The 13,781-nt window shown below is 33.6% G+C and overlaps 1 long non-coding RNA gene across 1 annotated transcript in view; it reads left to right on the forward strand.

The window, feature by feature from the left end:
• The window catches only part of LOC143224094 (uncharacterized), a 33,261-nt gene extending 20,025 nt beyond the window's left edge, over nt 1-13,236 (forward strand). Inside the window, exon 3 of the long non-coding RNA XR_013013205.1 lies at nt 12,997-13,236. This is a non-coding gene — a long non-coding RNA (uncharacterized LOC143224094). The remainder of the gene's footprint in view (nt 1-12,996) is intronic.
• Nucleotides 13,237-13,781: the final 545 nt, after the last annotated feature.

A 13,781-nucleotide genomic window follows, 5' to 3' on the forward strand; every position in this document is an offset into this window, starting at 1 on the left:
TATATTATTTAATCAATATAATCCTTGTGTATAAGCTTGTTTGCAGATTTTGTATTATACTTGTACGCATCATTGTTTCGCATACGTATATAACTTACAACGGTGCTTCAACTACCGTTATAACAGTTTCAGAGTGCTTACACGTTTAATTTCTTTGGCTACGCTCAGCATCTTCAAAGTATACAGGTAAAATCGATGAGTTCTATATCCGATCCAAGATCTAATTTATATAAAAGTCAGTGTGTGTTGCATCACGCTTGATTTCTCAGAGTTGTCATAAAAGCCAAAATGCATCACTTAAGATGCAATAATTCGATTGCTGTCTGTCCATTAAGATTTTAGTGACGGGGATGCAAAGGAGTCGTGAGGAAGGGTGTACTCTGATACTTATATATGTAGTGAATGTTAGTATAATAAACATAAAGTAAAGAAGCATTGTAGGATCACCTAGCCTACAACCAAGTGCATAAAATTTGCCATCAAAGTAAAAATATCAATTTAGTTTTATACTTAGATTGTTTATGAAATTAGTTATTTTCTGTTATATCACCAATGTTCTTAATAAAAAAAAATTAAAAACAATGCCAAAAGACCGCGTTACATAGAAAAAAAGGCTTAGACAGATTCGTTGAATGGTTAAAATATAAAGATAATTTAAATGACATATACTACATGCAGTACGTTAACAATATTGTGAGACAGAAAATTGTTGGAGCAGTTCTATAAACATTTTCAAAATGGAAAATAAGTGTTAAAGTGATAGAAATTGGATTTTATAAAGTAAAAATACACAGAAGAGTAGTAAACATAAATTCAATAAATGATAAAAAAGTAAGTTACAACCAATAATAATGATAAGGGAAAATATGAGTAGATGGTGCCAAGTAAACAAGGGTGGCAAAGATATATTAACAAGAGCCGTACTCACTTCAGAAAAAAACACACCGAAAAGCACATTAATTCCGTGAAGTGCGAGAGAATTTACTTTAAATATAAGTACATGTTCTAGGCTTTCGCGATCATACCTGTTGTGAGGTTCATATAATAAAACAAATATACTCATGTTATCAATTCCAGTGTGGTCCGAGGGGTTGAAGTGTTTGGGGACTGGGGGTCGAGGGTGCCGTTGCGCACAAGTCTGAGATGTTTATAGAACCTGTTACCTAACCTTCATACAGTTTTCTCAATATATAGTTATTTAGATCTAATACAGCGAATGCAATAAATAATATATTCTGATGTACAGGTGAAATGACTCATTACGCCAAAGATAAAGTTAGAACTGGGATACGACAAAGTCTCACCTATACTATTTGTATATAGTCTACCATTTTATCTATTTTTGTATTACATTTTTTGAAGACACCTTGAACATTTGTTTTTTTTTATAATTTTAGGTTTTAAAGCGAGAAATTAATTATGTTAGGCAAATTACTACAAGAGAGAGTTTATTTCCAAATGAGAATATAATTAGGTAAGTAATTTGGTAATTATAGCTTGCATTTCTCAGTATGAGAAATTACACTGTTTAAAATAAATCGTCACTTTGTTACATAAAATTAGTATATTAGTAGAAAACATTGGTTCTATTTCAATAAAACAATTGTCAAACACATTTTTCAGTCGAATACAAGACTTAAAAATTGTCAAAAAATAATTGGAAAATACAAAAGACATACTTATATGAAAAAACAATTTTCAGTGATGTCGAGAAACCCACTTGTTGAGAAATTTATATGCAAAAACGGCTCGTTTGGGTTGAGAAAATATTTTCTCAACCCAAACGAGCCGTTTTTGCATATAAAAAACAATTTTGTCTGAACACAAAGAATGTGACGATCCAATTTACTAAAAGAAAACTTAGAGCAATTGCCAGCAACTGAAGCATCGTTCAAAAAACTTCTTGAATATTTATAAAAGTAATTAGAGACATTTTGGTGGTCTACCTCATTTGATTACCGCATTCAAGTCTCATAGCTATAATTTTTTATAAAGTATACATCTTTATGTTTTAACAAAGTAACGCCAAATTTTTGAAACGAAGTAAAAAAAAAGAAAGAAAGAAGCAAAACTGTGTATTTATAAATAGGAATGCAACATCAAAAGTTAGTTTGTTTTAAAGCGAGCGTCAGTGATCATGGAGGTGAGACTGTCTGGTGAGACATTGGCTAGCACAGATAGCCCTCAAGTAGCTTTGTGCGAAATTCAAAAAACAAACAAATAAACAATCCAGAGAAAGTCGATAAAATAGCATGTGAGGGAAGTAGTTCATCCACAAGGATGATTTTCGTTAGTTGATGCCAGTAAAGGTACTTCAATGTGTTATTTGGAATGAACTAGACAATCTTTCAAACTTCTCTAACGTTTGAAGGAAATTAAGGGTGGGGTAGTGAAAATGTTATTAGTAAGGTAAAGTTACGTTGGAAAATTCTGCCTCTCTCTAGGTGTTTGGGTATATAAATTTGTATAGCCTGGAGAGTCAGGTACACTAGACCTCTTCTTTCTTCCTTTTCATTGTTAAACTGGATTTATTAATATATTTAGAGTAAATACACGAGGGCCAGAGTGATGAGCATAACTCAGGTCCTTTTCAAGGTAATGTCCATGTATATTGTTCTTTCAGATTTTCTAAGTCTAGAACATAGGTGGCCTGTTTTGTTTTGGCACTATATTTTTTATATTTGTTTTTATTTTTTTAATATTGCTTTTTTATTACTTAATTTTAGCTTAATGATCTAATGTATAAGTTTATCGGGGAGAGGTGTTTAGGATTCTCTTCATCATATATATATGCAATACCTGTCTAGTTTCCATAACAGCTCATTTTTTCTCCAATTTTTATCGAAATATTTTATTGTACTATGTAGAAGTCTATCTGGTATTGTTTGTGTATTAGAGTATTTGTGCATGAACTTTGAGGAAGTGGTTTTAGGTACTCTATATACTGTTGTAATTAGTGTATTTTGTAATGATTGTAGTTTGGTTTGCAGTTGTTATTTACTTACGTTAATCCATGCAGGAGCTGCATAGTCTACAACTGGACTCATATATCTTTTGTATATTTTAAGGATGTTTTCAAGAGTTGTTCCATAATTTTTACCAGTTAGACTCCTAGCATAGTTTATTCTTTTAGTTTTTAAGTTATTTACATGTTTTTGCAGGTAAGTTTAGAATCATATGTTAGTCCTAAATATTTTGCAGATGTAGCAGTCTGGAGAAGCGCTCCGTTCATGTAAATCTGGGGTTGTACTTTTTTAAGTTTCGTTGATTTTGAAAATATCACTAATTTTGTCTTTGCTTTGTTTATTTTGATTCTATATTTTCGGCAGTATTCACTTATTCTGTTTAGTTGCGGTTGTATGTTAGTGGCTGCAATTTCTGGTGTAGGGTCACTTTTCCAAATAGCTACATCATCAGCGAACTGTGACGAGTATCCATAATTTGAGTCTTTAAGTGGCATGTTATTCACATACATGATGAAGAGAATAGGACTAACCACCCCTCCTTGAGGGACACCAGCTTATGGAGTGAAGAACTCCGAGAAAGTTCCCTCTACGTTAACTCTGCATTTTCTATTTTCAAAAAAGTTAGATAATCAGCGAATAATTCCACACGGTAGTCCCATTTCATTTATACGGAACCTAAGACCATTGTGCCATACAGTGTCGAATGCTTTCTCGATATCGAGGAAGCAAACTACAGTGCATTCTTTTTTATTAAAGCTACACTCATATGAAAAAGTTAGGACACCCTATGAAAGCCTGTGTATTTTGTAACAATTTTGGATATATAGATATTTAATCTCAATTTTAACAGTACTGAGAGATTATAGGAATATAACTAAACAATTGAAACTGAAGAAAAGACTTTTCAAGATCTTCTGTAAATATAATTCTACAAAAATGCATATTCTAACTGAGGAACAAGTTAGGACACTACCACATTTATTCCCATTTAAAGTGGTTCAACTCACACACAGGTGTATCACACCAGGTGCACATGATTAGAAGATTGTTACTCAGCATTTTGAATGAGGCTTGCCCTATTTAAACCTCAGACAGTTAGTTTGGTGTGCTCCTGACTGTTGAAGTGAGAGCGAGCACCATGGTGAGAGCAAAAGAGCTGTCTGAGGCCTTCAGAAAGAAAATTGTAGAAAATTGAGTTTCCCAAAAGATTTTGAAATCAGCCATTCCACTTTCCGGAAAATAGTCAACAAGTGAAGGGCTTTCAAAACAACTGCCAACATGCCCAGGTCTGGTCGTCCAAGCAAGTTCACCCCAAGAGCAAACCGCAAGATGCTAAAAGAGGTCTCCAAACACCCTAACATGTCATCACGGGACTTACAGCAGGCTCTGGCTACTGTTGATGTGAAAGTGCATGCCTCTACAATCAGAAAGAGACTGCACAAGTTTAACTTGCATGGGAGGTGTGCAAGGATGAAACCTTTGCTTTCTAAGAGAAACATCAAGGCCAGACTGAAGTTTGCCAAAGAGAATGTAGACAAAGACCAGGACTTCTGGAATAATGTTCTTTGGACACATGAGTCCAAAATTGAATTATTTGGACACCAGAACAGAGGACATGTTTGGCGTAAACCAAATACAGCATTTCAGGAAAAGAACTTCATACCAATTGTGAAGCATGGAGGTGGAAGTGTGATGGTTTTGGGCTGCTTTGCTGCAGCAGGACCTGGATACCTCACAATCATAGAATCCACCATGAATTCTACTGTGTATCAGAGGGTGCTTGAGGATCATGTGAGACCATCTGTAAAAAAATTAAAGCTGTTTGTTTGTTTTGGAATTTCGCACAAAACTACTCGATGGCTATCTGCGCTAGCCGTCCCTAATTTAGCAGTGTAAGAATAGAGGGAAGGCAGCTAGTCATCACCACCCACCGCCAACTCTTGGGCTACTCTTTTACCAACGAATAGTGGGATTGACCACTACATTATAACGCCCCAACGGCTGAAAGGCTAGCATGTTTGTCGCAACGGGGATGCGAACCCGCGACCCTTAGATTACGAGTCGCACGCCTTAACACGCTTGGCCATGCCGGGCCAAAATTAAAGCTGAAGCGGAACTAGACCCTGCAACGACAATGGCCCAAAACATACCACTTAATCAACCAAAGACTGGCTGAAAACTAAGAAATGGAGAGTCCTGGAATGGCCGAGTCAAAGCCTAGATCTTAATCCCATTGAGATGCTGTGGGGTGACTTGAAACGGGCTGTGCATGCAAGAAACCCCTCAAACATCTCACAGCTGAAATAATTCTGCATTGAGGAGTGGAGCAAACTTTCTTCAGACCGATGTCAGAGACTGGAAGATGACTACAAGAAGCGTCTCACTGCAGTTATTTCAGCCAAAGGGGGTAACACTAGCTATTAGGGGGTAGGGTGTTCTAACTTTTTCCTCAGTTAGAATATGCATTTTTGTAGAATTACATTTGCAGAAGATCTTGAAAAGTCTTTTCTTCAGTATTAATTGTTTAGTTATATTCCTACAATCTCTCAGTATTGTTGAAATTGAGATTAAATATCTATGTATCCAAAAATGTTACAAAAATACACAGGCTTTCATAGGGTGTCCTAATTTTTTCACATGGCTGTATTTATTATCGTTTCAGTTAACCAAATTAAATGATCTGTTTTTGTCTAAATTTTCTAAATCTGTTTTGTTCCTCTGGTAATTTTGAAGTAATCTCCAGAAATGTGGAGAGTCTATTACTTATTATTCGTTCAATAATTTTGCGTTCACAGCTGGTCAGGCTGATTGGTCGATAACTATTTGGCTTATCAGCTGGTTTCCCTTCTTTGTGGAACATTAATATATTAGCTTGCTTCCAAGAAACTGGGATGTATCCAGAGTAGAAATATAAATTAAAGATAGCTAATAAATGGTCAAATAATTTTGGAGTGCCTTTTTTGAGGAGAATTGTTTGTATGCCATCATTTTCTGGTGATTTGTTTTTGGAATTCTTGATTGCTTGTTTGAATTCAGTTAGTGTGATTTTTTTGGTGAGCAAAAGAGTATTATAGTCATAAGTATTACCAGTGTTATTGTTTATAATATTGATTGGAAAGTATGGTTTGTATAATTGTATGTTATTTGTTACATGGTTGTTTACTTTGTTGTAGACATAGGTGTTCATGTCTGGGTCATTATGTGTTTTGTAGTTGATGTTTAAAGGCTTCTGCTTTTTCTTTATTGGTGCTGGCTAAGATGTTGTTATGTTCTAGTGTTCGGTATTTTCTTGAAGTGGGTTTATTGGTGAATCTTTTTAGGTGTGACCAAAACTTTTTTGGGTCAGTTTGTTCGTTTAGTTGGGAGCAGAAATTGTCCCATTTTTCTTGTTTTAACAGTTTAATTTCTTTTCTGATTTTATTTCTGATACTATTTATTTGTGTTTTTGTTTTTTGATCTCTAGTTGCCATGAAATCTTTTCTTAGTTGTCTTCGTTGTTTTATCAGTGTTAATAGTTGTTTGGTTGGTTTCCATGCAGTGTTTATGGTTGTCTGTTGTTGTTTTGGTAGTGTCCGTAGCTGCTTTTAGTAGGCACTTCATGATTAATTGACTATAATTATCAATTTCTGATTCGTTGTTGGCTGTATGCTTAATTTTGTCTGGTAGTGTGTTGTCTAATACATTTTGAAATTCTTGCCAATTTGCTTTTTTGTAGTCAAATTTGTTTTGTCTAGTTTTTTTTTCTTTATGCTGGATGAGATCGAAGACGCACCATATTGGAAGATGATCGCTGTCAACATCTTTTTCCACATTAAAATATACTAACTTTTGACTAAAATTGAATGAGGTGAGGCAGATGTCTAATATATCATTTGAATTTGTCGCCTAAGTAGCATACGAGGGTGTACTATCGTTGATAAGGGTTATGCTATTATCATCGATGAATTGTAATAGGTGTCTGCCATTTGTGTTAGTGGATTTACATCCAAAGTTCTTATGTTTACTATTCAGATCACCTATTACAATTGTATTTTGGTTGTGGGAAAAGATGTTGTGGATTAGGTTTATGTCAATGCTTTTAGTTGGTGAACAATAAATGCCTGCTACTGTTATTATTGAGTGGTTTTCTAGGAGGATATCAACCATTATATTTTCGTTATTACTGTTCATTTTGATTTCGGTTACGAAAAGGTTATTTTTGTATAGTCGCATGATACCTCTGTTGGAGTCTTGATTATTTGTTCTATCTTTTCTTATTGATGTGTAATTTCATATTTTAAATCTATTATGAGGATAAATTAGGATTTTGCTTAGAATAAAAATATCTGGGTTAGTATCTTTTATTATGTTTTCGATCTCGTGTTTCTTGGAAGCAAGTGGACCTCGGATGTTGATACTTAGAACTGTGAATTTATGTTTTTAGTATGTATTCCGTGATTGTTGTGATTAGTTGTGATATGTGTGGTGTTATGTTTTTTTGCAATACTTATGAGGAAATCTATGCAATTTTTAGATTGAGTCGGTTTTGTAAATTCTGTAATGTAATCTGTAAAATTGTTTTTAATTATATTTACTATTAAGCTTGTTTCATCGTTTGTAGTATCTTTTGTTGTATGAGTGTTGTTTTCTTGGAGGTTTGTTGTAACAGTATTTTTGTTAAGTTCTTGTGTATTGTTTACTGTTCTGGTTGTGTTTTGTTGTTCGTTCGTTAGTGATTTTGGTTGTGTAATGTTTTCTTTCAGCTTTTGTGCATATGTAACTGGATCTGTACTTGTAGTTGTGTACGTTTGTTGTACCGTTGTTTTAGATATGTTATCTGGTATTGGTTTTGTTGTTTTTATTTCATAAATTCATTGTTTTATCTTTTTATAATTGTAACAACCTTTATAATTTGCTGTGTGTGTTTCTCCACAGTTGCAACATTTTAATTCGTCCTGCTCTTTTTTACATGTAGATATGTGGCGTTCCCCGTCTCATCCTCAACACCTCTGTGTTGCTAGACATGCTGCTGAAATGTATCCTATTTTTAGCAATTGTAATATTGTGTAATTACAAATGCTGGTGTTTTTAACTGTTCGACTTGGAATTTTTGGTACCATTGTTTATTAATTCCAAGATGTTATAATTTTGATCCATGTCTTATCTTATTAAATTTGTAATTTGTTTGTGACCTTGGAGATTATTCTGTCGACTTTGCTGTAGTGTATATTTAGATTCTCTATTCACTGTCTATTGCTTGTTCAATATCGTGTATTGTTATTGAGTAGTGCACCCCACGGATTACAATTGCCTTGGGCTGTGGCTTACTACATGGTAGGTGAATATTTATGTTTCCAGGTGTGAATGCGTTTTTGGGTCATTCTTTTAATAGTTTGTTAAGATCAGCAGCTCCTTGTCCTCGGACAAGGATACCGCCCCTGGATAGACGCTTTACACAGGCTATTTCAACACCTTGTTTACATCGACTAATTTCCACTGCTAGTTGCGGTTGATTGTAAATACCTGGTACGCCTTCAATTATTTTCGAATTTTGGGCTGTTTTTGATTTTGGTGGTGTATTTTTGGCATGTATGGTATCATTTTGTCGTGAGCTTCTCTTTTTTCTTTTAGAGACCATAATGTGCTCCCAGCTAGTACAGTCTACGGATTTACAACGCTAAAATCAGGAGTTCGATTCCCCTCGGTGGGCTCAGCAGATAGCCAATGTGGCTTTGCTATAAGATAACACAAACACACAAGACCACTAATGTAAAATCTTGGTTTTCGTTGTTTTGTTCCTCAGTTTGTTCTAGATTTGTAGCTTCATTTGTTTTCTTATTATCAACATCCAGGGTGTTGTTTAGGTTAGTTACATCATTTTTATTATCTGTAATGGAGGAAGGAACTGTCTCTACCTCAGTGTGAGAAGTTTCTTTTCCATCATCTTCATTTTCGGAATTTTCACTAGAATTGCTTAACTTGACTATTTTTCTTTTTGCTTTTCTTCTTATATTCCTGTCTTTATCATTTTCGAGGGGTGTTAATTTTGTTTTAGCTACGTTACATAATGCCATTAACGGGGAGTTATTTTCTATATTTGAAATTAATTCTAATTTCAGGCCACCTAATGAACTAGACTTACTCTGTTTTTGAGGCCACTCGTTGGGTTTGTTACTTCTTTCTTCGGCATCATGTTGGTATTCTCGACTGCTGCGGTCGGCATCGCTCTGTGGTTGGCGACCCGCACTTTCGTAGCGCGTTCAACAGTATCTTTTACTTCTAACATAGATATTTCTTAGTGCTCTTTCTTCCTAGTAGGTATAGATATTTAAATGCGCCCAGATAAGTTAAGGTAGCTCACGCAGAGATAAGGATAGAAACTTTTTTCGATAATTTTCCTGTGCATTCAGGAGCTTGCAGAAAATTCGCCATTCTGTCTAAATATTGTGTTTTGAATTTGGCGCAAAGCTACCCGAGTACAATCTGCGCTCGCCGTTCCTAATTTAACAGTGTAAGACTAGAGGGAAGGTAGCTAATTTTCACCACTCACCGCCAACTCTTGGGCTACTCTTTTACCAACGAATAATTCGATTGACCCTCACATTATAACACCACCATGGCTGAAGGGGTGAGCATGTTTGGGGTGACGGAGATTCGAACCCAAGACCCTCAAATTACGAGTCGAGCGCCTTAACTACCTGGCCATGCCGACGAGTCCTGTTTAGTTAAAGGATGGTGTGTAAGGACTAAAAGAACTGTCATTATGTAATTTGTCCTTAGTACGAAAACATTCAGCTTGTGATAAACTAAATGAGGCAAGTTTAGCCTTTTCGCTTGCTTTATACCTAAATCAGTGTCGTCGGATGTTACGTATTCTTATTTATTTCGGACGAGTCTCCGGTTTATTATTTTACGTATGTTAAAATTTTAATTTGAAATTAATAGTTTATTAAATGTAAGTACGTATTAAATTTATGTTATTTGCCAACAAGATTGATACGCACAATTTCTTTTTTTTTAACACAGATATGTTTAATTCTGAGTTAATATTGTCACATACCTTGCTTAAGTTAGCTAGGGAAATCAACCGAACTAACTTAACCAAGGTTTGTCACAAAAGACGTCTCTTTTGGCTCGCCTCATAACTTACAAGAATCACTTCCTCCGGCGAGGGAGATATTTAATGTTCGAAGTAGTTCACTTAAATTAAATGGTTGGTAATGTTCGAAAACTATCACATTACTGGTCACATTCTGTAGTTTTCCGGTTAATAGGTGTAAATGACAAATATAGATTTCTATGTCTATATTGTACTAATTGTATAACTCCGACAACAATTTCTTCTCTCTCGGCGCTTCGGTTTCTACACGTACCACAGGATTTTCAAGAATGTTCTTTCTAGCATTGTTGCAACATAATTGATTAAAATCTCCTTTGTGCTTCTATCCAAACTTTTCTAATACACCCCCATAAAGTTTCTTTCAAAGTAACTTTTGTTTTATAAAGTTTCTGATTCATGAAATTCTAGATCTGTTCAACTGGGTTAAAATCGGGGCTCTCTTGGGGCCATTTCATCATTCGAATGACTCCAGTAACTACTTTCTTAGCCAAGTAATTTCTGAATAGGTTGGATTAGCGTTTGGGGTGATAATCTTTTTGATAATAGAATACTTTACCAATAATGTGTAAACCACTGTGTATACTATGACACATCAGTATTTAATGGTACTTGTGCTGGTTCATTATTCAATCTATTTTGTAAATATCTCCTGTCACATCATGGTTCATGATAGTTGCTATACACTGAGGTAAGTATCTTTTCTTCCACTGAACGTATAACCTATGCTTTGAACCAAATATTTCTAGCTTGAATTCATCCGAAAATAACACCCTTTTCCATTCGTCAACAGTCTAGTTTTTGTACTTTTATCAAATCTCAGTGTTTTGTTAATAGTTGGAGATCGAAATAAAGGTTTTTAAATTTCTACACGACCAAATATTCCACTCTCGTTGAATCTCTTGATACTGTAGAACCGGACACTTTTCTGTCATTTGATACATGGTTGTTTATCTCATGCTTGAGATTAGTGGAAAGTCTTACTTTTTCCCTAAAGCTGCATAAACAGATACTTAACACCAGTATCATTGAGTTCAGGTGTTCTGTCTCTTCCTTTTCTTTTTCTAAATTACCTGTCTCGGTCTCACAATCTAGGGTGTAATTGACAGTGTTTGGGGAACATTTCAAATCTACAGTAATTTGTCGGAGAGATCAACCAGCATCACATAAAGCTTTTATGCGAACTCTCTGTTATACTTACACAACTTTTTTGTTTTTTCGTTCTTCTTTTGGTTGGTGGCATAACAATAAAACTTGTTTTTATGAAGGCTTATTTTTAGAGTGCTATTAAATTGATTTCTTCTAGCATGTACTGATACGATGTGCTCGGTCTTTGTTAGGTTCTTTCTTAAAAGTTAAGACACTGCATGTGGTGCATAGATAGATATTTCAGATCATAAATTTGATCAATATGTTTATTCAAGCAGAACTCTTTTGACATGCCTTTGGTACAAGTATATGGGAATTCTAAAGAATGATAAGTATTTTCACTTGGCTCATTCAGTGAAGCATTACCATAATGTTGAAATTTACATTCTGTAATAACATGAAAGAATTAGCCCAATGAAATGGAAAGAATGACAAATTATTCTCTCGTTCAAACAATTTTGCATTGTTGTTAGAACTTGATTTTGCAAAATGTATTTATTAGAGTTAGATATAAATATAAAGTTAGCGTATACTATGGGGAAGGGGTGGTAATACTTGTCCCGTCATATTTGACGGGTTGTACGCTAGAGTATATGAAATCTGTATTTGTCCTGCTCAAGTAATACCACCATAATCTAACATAATCAAACTACGAGCGTTAAATTTAAGAGATACTTGTTATGGTGAATATGTTTATTTCCCGTATCATATTTCATTCTGACATCTTGAGATTAATTATAGGTTAACTATTGACTTAGTGTTATCTTAATAATAAACTGAAACAACAAAGTAACTTTCATCTCATGTCAATTTGAACGTAGACTTTTAATTCATGTGGTAGTTTGAGAAACACGTGTTTTTACTTTTAAGATAATATAACTTGTATCTTGTTTATTTTCTGATAATAAATTTTAATAAAATCTTTAGAAAGTTGACAGTTATCATAAGCCTTATTTATTTTTAGTTCACCATTTGTTAAAGGAAAAATATCAAATATTTATTACAACATTTTCTTTGTATTTTGCAAGTATTTTATTGTATTATTTTAATTTCATCTACAACACTCTTTGTTAGAAGTATGTAATACTAATAAGATCCAGTACGTTTAACATTGAAACCTCTTATAAAGGGAATGTAGAAATTAATTCCTTTAACATCAACCATAGATTGATGGATTATATATATATATATGTACATATTCTCAATTTACTCAGTTTAGTACATTTACAATACGTTTTTTTGTGTTTTTTCAAAAATAAGACTCAGAATATTGAAATGTTACGTAATTAAATTAAGAAATATTCACCATGTTTGCTATTTCCACGTGCGTGAATAAACTCTTGACATTTTTATACAAAAAAAATCCAAATACACTTAGCATCTGTGGTTTGGTATATATTTAATATTATCGCTTTAATTTTGCAAATGAGGGCTCAAGTGGGAAATGAGTTCTATAGCAAAATACTTCGAACCAACGTCATACGAAAATAACAGTTACCTTTGAAACAGACAAATGGTTCGTATAGTACAGCTCAAAATAATGTAAAGGGAAGTCCACGCTCTAATTTGTAGCATTACAATCTAAGCCTTGTACTGTTAAATATATACATATATTTTATTACTTAAGATTTGAAATCTAGAATGACCAAATTGTTTCAGAATACATTAAATAAGAAAAAGGATCATATGTGGAAAATGACTTTTATCGATTTATTACTGTATACTAGTATACTTTTACCCATCCATACTCTACAATTTAATATATTGCTTTTCATATGATTTCAGCTGGTTGACAAAAGAAAGACTTTTGGGCAATAACTAGGACATTTGATTGATTTAAATCGATTTTGTATGGTTGTTTTATTGGTTTGTGATATTAAAAAAAGAAAAAGCAATTCATTCAACAATACTCTTCTCTTTTAAAACCATAAATGTGTGTGAGTATCAGAAGCATGCTTTATGTACTGAAAAATGTGTATTTTTATGTACTAGCTGAAGACTTTTAATTTATTCCAATAAAATTTGATTTTATCACTTGACGAATATTCTGAAAATGTAAAACTTATTTCAATGTTAGGTGTCTTTCAAAGATTTATATTTAATTAATCATTATCACCAGTTTGTGTTGTTTCACCATTATATGCTACTACTTATTACCTTTCATTAACTTTTATTGTTGTTTAAAAGACCTCAGTATTCAATAAAGAATTATTTTGCTATTGTGTTTACTCTTTTCTTATTAACTATTTTTAAGCAGAATTGTAAGGTTGTCATTTTTTCTTCTATTTGTCCCCCGCTGGTACAGCGGCTAGTCTACGGATATAATGGAATACAGCAGAAAACTAATTTTATTTATACTTGTATTTTAAAAGGTACCTAATTAATTTACGATTAATATTTTTTTTGTAAGTCAACTAAAAGAGAAAGTTTTTTCATTGAAAACCGAACACACCCCTATAATAACTGCAGCTGAAAGATTTTTTTATTTAGTGAGAAACATGTTAGTGTCTAGAAAATATTTTCGTCTCACCTTTTAAACTATTGTACGTTTATTGGTGAAATATTTTTAA

This window comes from Tachypleus tridentatus, chromosome 8 (assembly GCF_004210375.1).
Source record: "Tachypleus tridentatus isolate NWPU-2018 chromosome 8, ASM421037v1, whole genome shotgun sequence".
Classification (NCBI taxonomy): domain Eukaryota; kingdom Metazoa; phylum Arthropoda; class Merostomata; order Xiphosura; family Limulidae; genus Tachypleus; species Tachypleus tridentatus.